This window comes from Desmodus rotundus, chromosome 7 (genome assembly GCF_022682495.2).
Source record: "Desmodus rotundus isolate HL8 chromosome 7, HLdesRot8A.1, whole genome shotgun sequence".
Classification (NCBI taxonomy): Eukaryota; Metazoa; Chordata; class Mammalia; order Chiroptera; family Phyllostomidae; genus Desmodus; species Desmodus rotundus.
This window is the reverse complement of record NC_071393.1, coordinates 33,923,744-33,941,733: the sequence shown is the minus strand read 5'-3', so window position 1 is coordinate 33,941,733 and position 17,990 is coordinate 33,923,744. Positions and strand designations below refer to the sequence as shown.

Below are 17,990 nucleotides of genomic sequence, written 5' to 3'. Positions count from 1 at the left end.
CTTCCACACTTGGTATCAGGTAAGACCCTGTTCACTTCGTTTACTTGAACCATCATCCAAGTGTCCCGGTTGGGTGCACGAGCAAGAAGGCTCAGCTCCCACCTACTTTGCCACCATCTTCTGCTCTTCCACTGAAAAGTATTTTAAAAACTCACGTCAGTGTAATTTCACTTTTTGGGTTGGCCAAAAAGTCTGTTTTTTTTTGTAAGATGGCTATAGTAGCGCTTATTTGTCTTAACTTTGTTCCAAACAACTTTGTTAGATTGTATCGTGACAGCTGTCATATCAGCCTGTATTTAAAAAAACTTATAAAAAGTTGGTGAAATTTTGTGTAGCCATTGTAATATAGAGGCTGGAAGAAAATACACAACATTTTGGCATATTGTGCTTTATTATCTCAAGAAAGGTAAAAATGCAACTGAAGGTCCAAAAAAGATTTGTGCCGTGTCTGGAGAAGGTGCTGTTGACTTATCAAACATGTCAAAGTGGTTTTCAAAGTTTCGTGGGGGAGATTTCTCCTCCCCTCCCCTCCCCTCCCCAAAATAATCATTATTTATATTTTCAAAAAGAAAAAAATTAACATTTGGAACTTCTCCCCTGTAGGAAGAGGGGTGAACTGGAAGGGATAGGACTGGCTCCTGTGCAGGTACGAACAGCTGAGCAATCGGGGCTGGGATTTTTCACACAGCATTAATAATAAAATTTCCTTTTCTCTTCTTTTTGTTTTGTGTGGGTTTTTTTTTTCTTTTTAAGAAAAGGTGGTGGGGGAGGAACAAGAAATAAAATCAGAGAAAAATGCCAAAAAACATCTTCCTCAGTATCTGAAAACAGAGAACCATGGTTCTTGACAAGACAGTATGAATTCTGGGTGGATTTTTTTTTTCCAATTTTCAACACTAATAAAGATTTTCTGCAAAAGTCACCACATCAGAACACTCATCTTCCAGATCAAATAACCTCCTTCCCCTTGCGCCTGCACTCGTCACTTTTCATAAAGGGACAAAAGGACATGCTGTGTTCCTGCGAACAGTAAGTGCTGACAACCAGAGAGCTCCTCCCAATACTCGCAGGGGGGTGAGAAGTTTTCACAAATACCCAAGTTTTAGCACAGTTGGAGGGACCGAAACTTCTCTCAATATAAGTTATACTGGAATCCACAAACTGAGTTTTGAGAAATTTTGCAAAAATCTTTTCTTCTTTCCTTTTCTTTCTCCTTGTCTTAAAACTAAAAGTCCTCCTTTCTCTTTCCTCTTTGCTCCAGGCACCTAACGGTGTGTTCTGCTCGGTCAGATGCAGACAGGCTTCTCCAAGTACCACGCCGCTAGGGTGTCCTCAGGGCCAGCGCCTAAACCGAAGCCCCACGGGATCAAACTCGGCCAGGCCAAAGGGGCACAGTGGCACCGCGACAGGGTTTTCATTAAGTTGAACAGCCCCAAGTCCCCAGCCCCTCCCTCCCCGTGTTTCCCCCAGTTTATTTGGTGCTGCTTTAAAAGTCTGGGGCCCCAGTGCAGTCCCCCCCACAGCAGAGTGAAAGCCCCACAGACTGCGCTGTCTGCCTGGTGGTCAGTGGCAGCAACGGTGGCTGCTGCTTCTGGAAGATAAACGGAGTCTCACAACAGCAGGATCTTGGGACTGCTCAGGCGCTTGCGTGGGGGTCCCAGGAAGGGGCACTGTGCTGAAGCCAGAGAGCAGGACGTCTCAGCCACCAAGTCGGGGTGTGACACCACCGTGGACTTCCACCGGGAGGTCCCCAAGACTTCTGAAGCGTGATAGTTGATGAAATCCACTGCCTGAGTTTTCAATTGATCTGCACTGTGGAGGTCAGCCAAGATGAGAATTTCTGCGGCGTTCTCTACGGAGAGGTTACCGCAGAGGGCGTCCTCACACGTGACCTTCACACGCTCCAGGGCATACTTGTCAGCAGCGGCCAGCAAACCATCACCCATTTTGTCCCGGCTTGGAGCCTTTCCGTGTACATGAAGCGCATCATTTCCTTAGAGACTTCAGGCTCCACATCACTGATTTCAACCCGGTTCGTTTTGCTCCCCTCCATTTCACGTTGGAACACGGCACTAAACTGCAGAACGAGATGCTAAGATAGCCTGGTGAGCCTGGAATCCCTGGCCAGCAACACACAGACAACAGTCTGTGAACCGGGAATTCTCCCACCGTCCTCCTAACTCGTCGGCCAGCAGGCACTCGGGAACCTTCGCCATATTCCTGGTATTCTGGCCAGAAGTGTTGACGGAATCTTGCACCCCACTCACCTCACAGAAGAGGGTAAGCTTGTCAGCAGGGAGAAGCCCGTTGGCTTCGCATAAGAGAAAATCTCTGCGGATGAATTTTTTGAAGCCCCAGTCTTCGTCTCCACAACCCCGTTGGCTACACGCCCGTTGGCTCCATAGCTTTGGTTTCTTCTCCCTTGGCATTCAGGATGGAGAATTTGAATTTTGCCCAAACTTCACTCTTTGGACAGCTGACCAGTAACGGGTAAAGTGACAGGTAATCTTTGCTTTCTTCATCTAGCCCTTTTGGGTGTACTCTCAAACACCCGTGGGTAGTACCAGCTCTCGACTACAGGGCCGCTCGACATTTCTGCCGGAGGTGGAGGCCTTGGAACCCTTGGCATTGCCAGTTTGAAGGTTAAATGAAATTTCCAAAGTTAGGGGACAAAGATTTCTGTTCTCTCTTCACCCTGAGAATGGCAGCTGCTGGTCCCCATCCCCCTGCGCTCGCCTCATACTGCCTGCAACGTCCGGGACCTGTGGGACTGTGGATGCGCAAATACACACACACTCTGAACGTGCACACTCACACACACACACACACTGACACACCGCGTGCTGGAGGTTTTTTGCTTGAGGACGCTCCACGGTTGGGTAAGCCAGTTGAAGTTGATAGTGATCACATCGAGACACTAATTGAGAACAATCAACTTTAAGCCATGCGGGAGACATCTGACATTTTCAAAATATCCAAATCAATAAAGTTATTGCTGAAAATGAAAAATGTGTCTTATTTTGCAGAGTAAACTGTGTGGACTTTTTGGCCGACCCAATAAACTCTGTCGACATTTCGGTGGGTTTTAAATGGCTGTATGTGATGGGTGTGTGTTTTTCATCTAACATGCCACAAACATTATTGTTTGTTTTTTAAAAATGTTTATTTTGAGACTAGACTTTCAGGGATCATTTTTATAGTTGGTTAAAAGATGTTTATTTTTCGGTTACAGTTGATATTCAGTATTAGTTTCACGTGTACAGCATAGCGATTAAACATTTAACGCGGTCACCCTGACACGTTGAGTGCCCATCTGACACCATGCATACTTCTTACAAGATCATCGACCGTATTCCTACGCTGTAGTTTCTATCACTGTGACTGCTTGTAACTACCAGTTTTTACTTCTTTCAAAAAATTATTAATAATTTTTCAATTGTTGTGATTAAACATTATATAATTTACTAAGTGATCATCCTTTCACATTTTTCACCCAAAATGTGGATATGCATTGTACATGGAAATGCATTTTACCTGGCAAAATACAGTATAAACTTCAAAATTACTAAGAGACTAGATCTTAATTGTTCTTATCACAAAAAAGAAATGATAATTATGTGACGATTTCGAGATGTTAACTAATGCTAAGGTGGTAGTCATATTGCAGTATATAAATACATCAATTAATGTACTTCTTAAACTTACACAATGTTATATGTCAATTTTATTTCAGTTTTTAAAAAGATTTTATTTATTTATTTATAGAGAGAGGGGAAGGGAAGGAGAAAGAGAGGGAGAGAAACATCAATGTGTGGTTGCCACTCGTGCGCCCCCAACCGGAGACCTGGCCCGCAACCCAGGAATGTGCCCTGACGGGGAATCCAACCAGAGACCCCTTGGTTTGCAGGCCAGCGCTCAGTCCTCTGAGCCACACCAGCCAGGGCAATTCTATTTCAGTTTTTAAAAATGACCACTCTGCCTGGGCAGAGTTACACTAATCCAGGCATATGATACTTCTCGCAGTTAAAAGACTGAAATCTCCTCTACCGGTGCATCATTTTTATCCAAAGTAGTTATGCTGTGTGTATGTGCACCATTTCTGACACACCGTCATCAGGCTATTTTGTGAAATCAGTGAGGTGTTCTTACTTAGGGGACTGTTATATTAAATAGAGCAATTTACATAATGCACATGAGGTACAACCAGTGAGGGAGGAGCCTGGCATTTCCTGGAAAGGACCAGACAGCCCAGAGGTTGGGGGTTGGAAAGGAAAGCACTACTGTATTGGAGGGCACGCCCAGTAACTTGCCAAGTGCTTAAGCTGTTGCAGGAATGAACAGATTGAGTCTTAAAGTTCAGTCACCGTTTCTTCTTTGTGAGCAGACGTGCTCGTGCTTCTCTCATCTCTGCCAAGGGACAGACTCTGTCCTGTGTGTCCTTGTTGACAAAGACGGAGATAGGAGCCCGGTCTTCCGGGTTGTGATGAAAAGTTTTGAAAGAAGACACACCTCACATGTATTTACCTAATACGTTTTTAGAAAGATGTTAGGCGTGGGTGGGGAGACGTGTGTCGCTGCACTGGGCACAGCGTGCCGTCTCATTCTTAACACACGTTTCCCTGTATTCGGCTACTGCTCACCTCCCTACCTGCAGCGTGAGACGGGGCCCCATAGTCACCTAAGCATCCGCAGTGCTATTTCGTTTTTTTTAATTTCTCCATTTACAAAGAAACTAAAGAGATGCTGCATCCAAGCAGAAGCTTCTTTCTGTAAAAGGCCTTATTCTCTGTTATCACTTATATAATAGAGAATACGGTAATATTTGGCTGGTGTATTTTGTTTTATGTTCATGTTTATATGGAAACATCAGATATAGTTAGCCTGGAAACTCAGGTTCATTATTAGCATTTTATAGAAAAATAAAGAATTCTCGTTAAATACTCGGAAGTCCTCATAATTCATGACATGTTTCCAGGTGTGACACCTGTTCTTACAGACCACTGCTGCAGCATACAGGATGTGGGATTAAATAACATCTTTGAAAATCAGCTGTGTGTCCCCTTTTAAGTTGAGCTAATATATTTTTTAAGTATAAAGGGAATTTTTTACATAACCTAAATTACAGCCATGCTAGTTATTATTTTTTAAAATTCTTTAAGCACTTTGTGGATGCTTTTGTCATTATGCACTGTTATTTTTCAAATCATGTAATGCTCATTTACTTACATAAAACCATTAACTAATGGCTTTTAATGTAACCTTTAAGAGGAATATATTCAAAAGTAAGTTTTATGTTTGTTCTTCTTAAATACCAAAATCTCCTTATTGGAATCATGCTTGGCTGATAATAGCATTCAGAGACTATTTGTTGAATAAATGAAACTGAAAGACACATACTGATTGCTGTAGGTTGCCTATCAAAGCCTGTTACATAATTTGAAGAGTCTTCAGGCTCTTCAGTGACAGCCATTCTCTGTTTGCCCTGCTGGGAAAGAGTCGAATAACACCATTTCAAGCTGATTTGTCTTACATCACTTCCAAAGTAATAAAAGCCAAATTATGAAGGTCTTTGTCAATAGTTGAAATTATGAAATATTGGTATTTTTCTATGTTCCAGAAAGTGGAATTTTATATCTCATTTAATCTTAGAGCTAGTATTTTAGCTCTTTAATACTGACTAGTATTTTAATTTTCCAAATGAGTAAACTAAATTGATGTCACACAGCTAAAAGTGACAAAATTGAGACTCACATGCATTCCATCTTATCTAAATCCCATATTCTTAACCACTGGCACAGGGGTGTCCACACTTTTGGCCTCTCCGGGCCACACTGGAAGAAGATTGGTCTTGAGCTGCACATTAAATACACAAACACTGATGAAAACTGATGAGCAAAAATGAGGTCTTTGCATAATTTTGGTGATATCTGCCACCACAGATAAGCAAAAAAGTCCTCACATAATAACCCTGATTTATGCAGTGGCCCTTTCGACAGTCTTTGAAAGTTCTTGAGCAGTTCAAGTTTGTGATCACTAATACAGAAAATGTACATATCTGAGTAATAAAGTGTCATTGGTTTTTTAAAAATATTTTTATTGTAAAAGAAGAGAGGGCAACATAAAACTAGTGGGATGTTTGACATTGTATTTGAGAAGCTAGTGCATCAGCATCTGCTTTGGTAGAAGTGGTTGCAATTCTCAGTGAGCTCTCAAGGTGCTCACCAGATATTTTGGTTCTAATTTTACTCTTAATGTGTTTCATTCTTGAAAGTCGTTGCTCATAAATGTAGGTGCTGCCAAATAGCGATGACATGAATAAGGCGTGACTGTGAAGCAAGGGATATTTGTCTCTGGGAAGACAGGACCTATAAAAGTCTCGTAAAGAGGCATGATCAAATTTTTCTTTAAGTTGAATGTCAGATCGCAGCTCTATGCATTCCATTTGAAAATTGGCAGGTAACATTTATGCTGACTGAAAATGTAGTCATAAATACAGCAAAATATTATTTTCCTGGAAATCTTGAAATCTTTTCAAATTCTTGTATCAAATCGAAAAGCAAGACTGCCAATTTTCACTGTTCACAGGACTGTGGTTAGCCAGCAGAAATGCATAAAGTTGTTTGCCTTAATTTGAGCTTGCCGTAATTTCCGTTTCATTTGGAGTGCTGTTATGGTTTCAAGCATGGTATTGATCAGTTGGTTTTCACCTGGAAGACGCATGTTTAACTCACTTAAGTGAGTGGTTAAATCCACTAAAAATGCTAAATCTGTAAGCTGGTTTTTATTGTCAAGTTCCAGCACAAAATTTGTTTTTTAATACTGTAAATGACTTAATAACATGTCGCAAATCGTAAAATCTTTTCAACATTTGGCCTTGAATTAGCCGTCTTACTTCCGAAAAGTGACTGATGTCACCGTGGTCAGCACCAGTACTGTCAAGGAATTCCTGGACTTGGCAAGGATTCAAGATGTTACCCATTCTTGAAGCTTTTGTGCATAATTTTTTTTGATATACTGTGCAGTAATACTTCATCAAACATGAGTTTTGGGTGGCAATTTTATCGTTTTCTGTTACTTTTACAAGTCCCTCTCTTCTACCTGCTCTCCCCGGGGCACCGTCAGTAACTGTGCCAGATATGATGACAGTGGACAAAGAAAATAATAGCCTTAACATATTTCTTCTTCGTGTAAATCTCTTGATTTGGTTGTGTCTTTGAATGGCACTGAAGAAGCCATCTCTTCAGTGGCTTTCTATTCGTCATCAGTACCTCTGATAAAAATGGCAGCTTGAGCCGTGTCTGCAGCATTGGTGCTGTCGTCCATCGCCAAAGCCTACAGTTTAAAAGTCGCAGGTTTACTCTCCAAACTTCTTCCGACAGATTTCCCAGTTTCTTCAGCTCCCCTAGCTACGGTCTGGTGAGACAAACTGAGTTTAGAAATATCCCCCCTTTTCTCAGGGCAAATTATATCTGCCACGGTTTCTATACTCTGCTTAATAAACTCACCATCAGTAAATGGTTTTAATTTCTTTGCTATTAACTATGCTACCATGTAACTAACTTTTACAGTGGAATCCGCCTGAGTTGTAACTTTCTGAAAAAATTTTTGTTGAGAAGACAGACTTTTTTCAGTTCTGCTATTTTGTCCTTATGATGCAATCCTTCATATGCATTGAACTTGGCAGCATGTTTTTGCATATAATGCCTTTTCAAGTTATAGTCTTTGAAAACTTGCACAAATTCCCTAAAGTTAAGCAGAGTGCTTTACAATTTGCCTAGCCAAAAAAGTAGTCATCTGTCCACTTTTCATTGAACGATCTTCCTTCATCTGTAATTTTTCATTTTTAGGGTTCTTTTTTCTTCTGAGATGTTGTAGAACCCCTGCTTTGATTAAAACAATAATAATAGATAAGGGGTTTTATTTACTTTTATTATGAAAATTGACAGGAAAATAGAAAGCAAAGTTTGGGCCCTTCCACAGCCCTCTCTGCTGCCGATGCAGGGTGAGGCAGAGGTCCTATTGTAAAGCATGGTGGGAGATGTGTGAGGTGCTGCCAAGGTGTGGAAGTGCTTTTAATAAGTAAGAATGCTTACCTGACTTCAAAATAACATTAAGCACGTAACATTGCAATGGTAGGTTGAAATATCATCGATAATCACTCCCTCGCTAAGTCACCACGAGCACATGTAACGTCCGATGGTGTCAGTTCTACTGTCTGCTCTTGAAGATGACACGCTGGAAGCTACACATGTACAAATAGCAAGAGCATATGTAGGTTTATTTTACGTGACATTGTGACGTAATCACAATAAAATCCCATAATGTTTTAAGTGAATTTGCCATTTTACGTTGGGCCGCATGCAGGCCGTACTGTAGGTTGGCCACCCCTGTTCTAAATGATGGCTTTGCTGGGTAAAGTCCTTGCTTTTACTCCCTTTGAACATTTGTTGCCACTCCCTACTGGCCTGCAAAGTTTTTGTTGAGAAGTAAGCTGACAATCTTATGGGAGCTCCCTTGTAGGTAACTAACTGCTTTTCTCTTGCTGCTTTTAAGATTCTCTCTTTGTCCTTTAACCTTGTGCACTTTAATTATGGTGTGGCTTGGTGTGGGCCTTTTGGGGCTCATCTTGTTTGGGACTCTGTGCTTCCTGGACTTGTATGCCTATTTCATTCACCAGGTTAGGGAAGTTTTCTGTCATTGTTTTTACCAGTGGGTTTTCAACTTCTCTCTCTCTCTCTCTCTCTCTCTCTCTCCCCCTCTCTCCCCTTTCCTTTCAGCACTCCCATGGTGTGAATGTTGGTAAGCTTGAGATTGTCTGAGTCTTTTCACATTATCTTTATTTTTTTAATTCCTTTTTCTTTTTGCTGTTCTAAATGTTTTCTACTTCCTTATATTCCAAATTGCCGATTTGATTTTTGGCTTCAACTACTCTATTGTTGATTCCCTATAAATTATTCCTCCATTTCAGTTACTGTATCCTTTATTACTGACTGGTTCTTTTTTATGGTTTCTATGGTTTTTTGTTTGTTTTGGCTGTTGAGGTTCTCCCTAAGTTTCTTGAGCATCCTTATAATCACTGTTCTGAACTGTGTTTACAGTAGTTTGCCTGCCTCCATTTCCTTTTGTTCTTTTTCTGGAAATTCTACTGCTATTTCATTTGGGACCTGTTTCTCTGTCTCCACATTTTGTCTTTGCATTTTGACCTATTTTGTCTCTGTGTGTTAGGTACAGCTGCTACATCTCCCGGACTGGTAGAGTGCCCTTGTGTAGTAAGTGTCCTGCAGGGCCCAATGGTACAGCCTCCCCAGTCACCTGAGCTGGGCACTCCAGCTGTACCCCCGTGTGGGCTGTGTGCACTGTCTTCTTGTAGTTGAGCCTTGATGGTTGCTGACGCCCCTTGGAGGGATTGACCTGCAGCCCAATCGGCTGGGAGGGCATGTGGCAACTTCAGTATATGAGTGGCTTTGCAGAAGCCGACCCTGTAGAGGACTGACTTCAGTGGGGCTTTGGTTCTTGCTGAGTTTGCCCCTTGGGTGTGTTGCTCTGTGAGGTGGTAGGGTTGTAATTTGTCACAGTCTGAAGATGTCCACTGGGTGCACAGGCTCTGGGGCCTCAGGAGGTGCAATATCAGTGACCATCTGTGCCCTGCCTGGGACCACCCAGCATGAGCTACGGAGTGACCTGTGGACGGCTGCTACCAGTGTTGGGCTTGAAGGTGCCCAAGAGCGGCAAAGCTGTGGACCAAGGCAGGCTGCCCCTGATACTGGGCCTGGGGCCACTTAGCAAGAGCTAGGGTCTGCACAGAGGCCAGATGCCCCTCGTTTGAGAGATTTTAGGAAAGTCCAAAGCGTGAGGCAAGAGAGGCCGGTTGTTAAAAGCTACGGGAAATGGCTTGGGTGGGCCAGCAAGTTGGGTGGGGCAGGGCGCACAGGGTTAGCCGGTCTCCCCTATGGTATACGGCATCCCCTTCGTGCAGGCTTTGTGGGAGAGGGCCCAGCAGAGGAACAATGGCCTCTGCTAGCACTTCTGCCTGGGAGAAATTGCCCCCAAGTATCACTCTGATGCCAGACATTCCCTTTTCCTCCCCTATGTCCCTGGTACCTTGTGAACTGCTGCTCCAGTGCTAGAGCTCACAGAGAGTGGTCTGTGCACGGGCTCTTCAACAGGAATACCTGGGACTCTCGCCACTTCCATTTTAGTCTCAACTCCCGCTGGTTTTCACAGCCAGAAGTTACGGGGTCTTCTCTTCTGGCACTGGAACCCAGGGCTGGGGAGTCAGGTGTGTGGCTGGGACCCCTCACTCTTCATGGGGGGCCTCCACAGCCAAGATGGCCATCCTGGTTTCTACCCACTACGTGTTGGTATGGGACCAGCCTAGTCTGCATGTGTGGCCCTCCTGCCAGTGTCTATATGGCTTCTCCTTTAAATCCCTGATTGTAAGACTTCCACTCAGCTAGATTTCGGGTGGTTCTGAGTGATGGTGGTCCTGTAGTTCAGTTGTACTTTTGATGTGGTTGTGGGAAGAAGTGAGTACTGCGTTTACCTTTGCTGCCATCGTGACTGGAAGCCCAATTTGTACTTAATCCTTTCCCCTTTGTGAGCAGTCTGACAACCATCAAAATGGTCTCTGTATCTATGAGTTTGTTTCTATTTCGTTTATTTTTTTTAGATTTCACATATAAGTACAATTGTATGGTATTTGTCTTTCTGTTACCTTACTCAGCATAATACCCTCTGGGTCCATCCATGTTGCTGCAGGTGGCAGCATTTCATTCTTTCTGTTGCTGAGTCACATCCCGTTGTATGGATGTGCCACCCCCTCTTTGTCCATTCCTCTGTGGGTGGGCACACGGGTTGCTTACATGTCTTGGCTCTTGTAAACAGGGATGCTTATGTCTTTTTGAATTAGTGTTTGGGTTTCTTCAGGTAAATGCCCAGAAGTGGAATACCTGGTTCCTTCTTTGTCTCTCATTACAGCCTTTGTTTTAAAGTCATTTTGTCTGATGTGAGCATTGCTACCCCAGCTTTTTTCTTTTTTCTTTTTTTCTTTATTTTCATTTGCATGAAGTGGGTCTATTTTGTTATCCATTCATACATTGCATGTCTTTGATTGGAGCATTTAATCCATTGACATTTAAAATCATTGTTGATATGTAGTTATTGCCATTTTATTATCATATTTTTATCTCCTTTTTTCCCCTTCGTAAATCCTGTAGCATTTCTTGTGATACTGTTTAATGATCATGAACTCTTTTAGCTTTATCTTGTCTGGGATGCTTTCCATTCTAAATGGCAGCTTTGCTGGGTAAAGTAATCTTGGTTGTAGTTTCTTGCTTTTCATCACTTTGAATGTTTCTAACCAATCTCTTCTGGCCTGCAAAGTTTTTGTTCAGAAATTAGCTGACAGTTTTATAGGAGCTCCCTTATAGTTCAGTAACTTTTTCTTGCAGCTTTTAATGTTCTCTCTTTTTCTTTGGTCTTTTAATTAGAATGTGTCTTGGAGTTTGTTTCTTTTGGTTCATCGCATTTGGGATTCCCTGTGTATCCTGGGCTTGTGTGTCTCTTTCTTTCACCAGGTTAGGGAAGTTTTCTGTCATTATTTTTTTAAATAGGTTTCATATTTTCTGTTCTCTTTTGTCTTCTTCAGATACCACAATGATGCGAATGTGGTATGCTTGCTGTTGTCCCCGAGGCCTCTTCTACTCTCCTCATTGTTTGGATTATTTTTTATTTCTTATTTTTAATTTTTTATTGTTGATAAAGTACAGTTGTCTCCACTTTAACCCCACCACACACCGCTGCCACACCCATCACCTCGCCCCACCCTCGAACCTACACCCTTCGGCTTTGTCCATGTGTCCTTTATACATGTTCTTTGATGGCTTTCCCCCTATTTTCCCTACATTATCCCTCTCACCCCTCCCCTCTGGTTACTGTCAGTTTGTTCTTTATTTCAATGTCTCATTATATTTTGCTTGCTTATTTTGTTGATTAGGTTCCATTTACTTATAGGTGAGATCATGTGGTATTTGTCTTTCACTGCCTGGCTTATTTCACTTAGCATAATGCTCTCCAGTTCCAGCCATGCTGTCACAAAGGGTAGAAGCTCCTTCCTTCTGCTGTGTAGTATTGCACTGTGTAAATGTACCATAGTTTTTTGATTCACTTATTTGCTAATGGGCACTTACGTTGCTTCCAGTACTTGGCTATTGTGAATAGTGCTGCTGTGAACATTGGGGTGCATAGGTTCTTTTGGATTGGTGTTTCAGGGCTCTTAGGGTATAATCCCAGCAGTGGAATTGCTGGGTCAAAAGACAATTCCATTTTCAGTTTTCTGAGGAAATTCCATACAGTTTTCCACAGTGGCCTCACCAGTCTGCATTCCCACCAACAGTGCACTAGGCTTCCCTTTTCTCTATATCCTCTCCAACACTTGTTTGTTGATTTGGTTATGATGGCCATTCTGACCTGTGTGAAGTGGCATCTCATTGTGGTTTTAATTGGCATCTCTCTGATGGCTAGAGATGCTGAGCATCCTTTCATATGTCCCTGGTTCCTCTGTATGTCCTCCTTGGAGAAGTGTCTGTTCAGGTCCTTTGCCCATTTTTTAATTGGGTGGTTTGTCTTCCTGGAGTGGAGTCATGTGAGTTCTTTATATATTTTGGGGATCAGACCCTTGTCTGAGGTATCATTTGGAAATATATTTTCCCATAAGGTTGGTTCCCTTTTCATTTTAATGCTGTTTTCTTTAGCCATGCAGAAGTTTTTTGTTTTGATGAGATCCCGGTTGTTTATTCTTTCCTTTATGTCCCATGCTCTGGGGGACATATCGGTGAAAATATTGCTATGTGGAATATCTGAGATTTTCCTCTCTTTGTTCTCCCCTAGGACTTTTATGGTGTCATGACTTATATTAAAGTCTTTTATCCACCTTGAATTTATTTTTGTGTATGGTGTAGTTTGGTGATTGAGTTTCATTTCTTTGCATGTAGCTGTCCAGCTCTCCCAACACCATTTAAAGAGCTATTTTTACTCCAGTTTATGCTTCTGCCCCCTTTGTCAAATATTAATTGACCATAGAGACATGGGCTTATTTCTCGGCCCTCTATTTTGTTCCATTGATCTATGTGTCTGTTCTTATGCCAGTACCAGACTGTTCTGATTATTGTGGCCTTATAATAAAGTTTGATGTCAGGTATTATGACCCCTCCTACTTTGTTCTTCTTTCCTAAAATTGCTGTGGCTATCAGGGTCATTTATACTTCCATATGTTTGAAATGTTTGTTCTGTATCTGTGAAATATGTCATTGGTATTTTCATAGGGATTGTGTTGAATCTGTAAATTGCTTTGTGTAATAGGGACATTTTGATAATGTTAATTCTTCCAATCCATGAACATGGTACATTCTTCTATTTGTGTCTTCTTTAATTTCTTTCTTTAGTGTTGGGTAGTTTTATGAGTACAGGTCTTTTACTTCCTTGGAAAGGTTTATTCCTAGGTACTTTATTTATCTTGTTGCTACGTCAAATGGGATTTTTTCCCTAATTTCTGTTTCTGACATTTCATTGTTGGTGTACAAAAATGTCTTTGATTTCTGAATATTGACTTTGTATCCCGCTGTTTTGCCAAATTCACTTATTAAGTCGAGTAGTTTTTTTGTGGAATCTCTAGGATTTTCTATGTATACTATCATGTCGTCTGCAAACATTGACAGTTTTGCTTCCTCCTTTACAAACTGGATGCTGCTTTTTCTTTTTCTTGTCTTATCTCTGTGGCTAGGACTTCCAATACTATGTTGAACAGAAGTGATGAAAGTGGACATGCTGGTCTTGTTCCTGCTCTTAGTGGGAAGGCCCACTGAGTATGATGTTGGCTGTAGGTTTCTTGTATGTGGCCTTTATCATGTTGAGGAATTCTCCCTCTACTCCCACTTTGCTGAGTGTTTTTATCATAAATGGATGCTGTACCCTATCACATGCTTTTTCCTCATCTGTTGATATGATCATGTGATTTTTGTCTTTCCCTTTATTTATGTGAGGTATTACATTTATTGATTTGTGAATACTGTGCCATCCTTGCATCCCTGGGGTGAACCGCACTTGATCGTCGTGTACGATCTTTTTAATGTATTGTCGGAATAGGTTTGCCAGTATTTTGTTGAGGATTTTAGCATCCATATTCATCAGTGATACTGGCCTGTAGTTTTCTTTCTTTGTTGTGTCTTTATCTGGTTTTGGAATTAGGATGATGCTGGCTCCATAAAAAGAGTTTGGGAGTCTTCCCTCTTCTTGGATTTTTTGGAATAGGCTGAGAAGTATAGGGGTTAGCTGTTTCCTAAATGTTTTTAAAATTCTCTTGTGAAACCATCTGGTCCAGGGCTTTTGTGTGCCGGGAGGTTTTTGATTACTGCTTTGATTTCACCAGCTGTTACGTGTCTGTGCAGGCTTTCTGCGGCTTCACTCAGTTTTAGGAGATTATATTTTCTAGAAATTTGTCCATTTCACCCAGGTTTTCAAATTTCTTGACATATAGTTGTTCGTAGTATTTTCTTACAATCCTTTGTATTTCTGTGGTATCAGTTGTAATTTCTCCTATTTCATTTCTGATTTTATTTGGGTTCTCTCTCTTTTTCTTGATGAGTCAGCTTAAAGGCTTGTCAATTTTGTTTATCTTTTCAAAGAACCAGCTCCTGTATTTATCGATCCTTTTGATTGTTCTTTTAGTCTCTATGCCATTTAATTCTGCTCTGATCTTGGTTTATTCCTTCCTTACTCTCATTCTGGGCTTTGTTTGTTGTTGTTCCTCAAGTTCTTGTAGATGTAGGGTTAGGTTCTTTATTTAAAACATTTCTTTCTTTTTTAGGTCAGCCTGTATCTCTATGAACTTCCCTGCAGGTCTGCCTCTGCTGTGTCCCATAGGTTTGGACTGTTGTGTGTTCATTTTCCTTTGTTTCCAGAAATTTTTTGATTTCCTTGATCTTATTATTAACCCATTCATTGTTTAATAGCATGCAATTCAATTTCCATGAATTTGAGTGTTTTTGAGTTTTTTCTTTAAGATTGGTTTCTAGTTTCAGAGATTGATTTCTAATTTCAGGCTCTTGTGTTCTGAGAAAATGCTTAATAGGATTTCATTTTTCTTGGATTTGTTGGGGCTTGTTTTGTGTCGTATCCTGTGGTCTATCTTTGAAAATGCTCTATGTGCACTTACAGAACGTGTATTTTGCTTTTTTGAGATGAAAGGTTCTATATATATATCAGTTAAGTGTATTTGATCTGGGGCATTGTTCGATGCCACAACATCCTTGTTGATATTTTGTTTGGAAGATCTATCCATTTTTGACAGTGGGGTGTTAAAATCCCCTCGTATGAGTGTGTTGCGGTCAGTACCTTTCTTGAAGTCCTCCAAGATTTTCCTTGTATATTTGGGTGCTCCTGTGTCAGGTGCATATGTGTTTACAATGTTTGTGTCTTCTGGATGGATTCTTCCCTTGAGTGTTATGAAGTGTCCTTCAGTGTCTCCTTTTGTAGCTTTGTTTTGAAGTCTGTTTTGTGTGATATAAGTATTGATGCCCCTGGGGTTTTTGTTATTGTCGTTGTTGCTTTGTCAATTTGCTTGGAATATTTTTTCCAACCCTTCACTTTCAGTCTCTGTAGGTCTTTTGTTCTGAGGTGGGTCTCTGGTAGGCAGCAATTGTCCTGGTCATGATTTCTCACGCTATGTCTTTCGATTAGAGCATTCAATTCACTAACATTTAAGGTTATTATTGATAGGTACCTAGTTATTTTTTCCCCATTTGTACCAGTATTTCTCTCTCTCACTCTCACTGTTTTTGTTCATCTTCTTAAAGCAGTCCCTTTAGCATATTTGCAGAGCTGGTTTGGAGGAGGTGTATTCTTTAAACCTTCTTTAGTCTGGGAAACTCCTTATATCACTTTCCATTTTAGTTGAGAGCCTCGCTGAGTAGAGTAGTCTTGTTTGGAGGCCTTTGGTTTTCATTACTTGGAATATTTCTTGCCTTTCTGCCCTGGTCTGAAGTGTGTTTGTTGAGAAATCATCTGCTAGCCTTATTGGAGGTCCCTTGTATGTTACTTCCTATTTCTCCCTTGCTGCTTTTAAGATTCTCTCTTTGTCTTTAAAACCTGGCGTTTTAATTATGATGTGTCTTGGAGTTGGCCTCTTTGGGTTCATCTTGATTGGGAACCTCTGTGCTTCCTGAGCTTGCATGGTTTACCCCCTCTCCAAGTTTGGAAAGTTTTCTGTCATCATTTTTTCAAACAGGGTTTCTATCCCTTGCTCCCTTTCCTTCTGGTGTTCCTGTGATTCGAATGTTGTGGCGTTTCATGTTGTTGGCAGTTCCCTAACGGTATCTTCATGTTTTTTGAGTCTTTTTTTCGTGCGTCTCCTCTATCTGGGTGTTTCTTTCTACTTTGTCTTCCCGCTCACTAACACGGTCCTCTGCCTCACCCAGCCTGGTTGTAATTCCTTCTGGTGTGTTTTTTATTTCAGAAATTGTGGTCTTCATTTCTTCTGGTTCTTGTTTATTGTTTCTGTTTCTTTTTTTTTATTGTTGTAGTTCTCACTCAGTTCTTTGTGGCTGTCACTGAGTTCCTTGAGCACCCTCATCACCATCCTTTGGAATTCTGTGATAGCTCGCTTGCCTCCATTTCATTTAGCTCTTTTAGTGGAGAGTCTTCCGTGTCTTTTGATTGCAGGTTCTGTTTTGTTTCCCCACTTTAGGTGACTCTCTGTTTGTTCTGTGATTCTCCACGCTCTGCTTCGCCAGCTGTCTCCGTGGGGTGAGCGTCTGTGGTCGGAGTTCAGTGGGACTCAGCAGTGCGGTCCCTTTGATCTTGTCTGGATGCTGTAGGGTTGCCCTTTTTTCCGTTCAAGCGGCTCTCTTGGTGGACTTGGGTTTTGCCCGTTCGAGCCTCCTTTGTTGGTGGGTTCTCTCCTCCAGAGGGTTTACTGGTGTTCACAACTCCCACCTTGTCTCGTATGTGATCTGGGCAGGGTGTAGTCAGAGTGGCTTATGACAGTGGTGGAGTATCTGTGGGATTTAAAGTTCCATCAAGTAGAGAACAGACAGGGGGTCCTTTGCAAGTGTATAGCAATAACAGTGATATTTTACCCCACGAGCCAATTTTTTAAAAGGTGGAAAAGAGATAAGACTCTTGGTAGAGGGGAAAAGAATTGACTCCAGAAAGCAGAGCGCTTACGCTGGGTGAGACGGTGAGATGCCGTGAGAGTGAGGGGTGGAAAGGCGGCGTTGCGTGCGAGAGAGTGAAGTTCTCCACCAGAGCAGTGAAGGTCAGGAAGACAGTGAAATGACCGAGACCAGAGAAGGGTGCTGTGAGTGAACGGGGTCAGCAATAACGTGAAAAGTTACACATGATCTGAATAAAAAGAAAAAGTGAAAGACCAAGAGTAGTGTGTTATAGGAATACAAGTGAAGAGAAGGAAGAGAAATTAAAATACAGTATGAAAGGGAGAACTAAGAAAACCAGTCAGACAATTAAATCAAACAAAACAAAGAAAACTACACTGAAGTAAGAGAAATAAAAAAAAATAAAAATTAAAAAAAAAAGCAAGTCCTGTAGGATAGTGAAGTGAATTTCGTCTCAGTTGTTGGTGTCTGACCGAAGAAAGGAAACAAATATCGCACCCCCCCCCCACGGGTTCTGCTGGTCTCCCTGGACGCTGCAGGCAGGGGGTGCTGGCCCCCTTTTCTTTTCCTGGGGTTTGCGCTGGAGGCTCGGCCTGGGCTGCAGTTTGCGCAGTGGTCCGACCTCCAGCCCAGGTCCTCGGGGCGGGGCGCACGCTGTCTGCGCCAGGCTGGGCACGTTTTGCTCTGGCCGGGAGGCGCCCCATTGGGAGAACTCGCGCCCCTCCCTCTGTACTGTCCTCCAGGGCAGTTTACGCCCCTGTTGAGTCTCTCTGGGGACTGCTGTCCCCCTGCACCCCTGCTGCCCGCCTTCGATCAGGACGT

At 42.0% G+C, this 17,990-nt stretch overlaps 1 protein-coding gene and 1 pseudogene across 1 annotated transcript in view; one reads left to right on the top strand and one right to left on the bottom strand.

Annotated features, from left to right (window-relative positions):
* Positions 1-17,990, top strand: part of TSPAN3 (tetraspanin 3) — a 56,600-nt gene that overhangs the window by 9,791 nt on the left and 28,819 nt on the right. The gene's annotated exons all lie outside the window — the stretch shown is intronic.
* Positions 1,593-2,629, bottom strand: LOC112301841 (speckle-type POZ protein pseudogene; annotated as a pseudogene).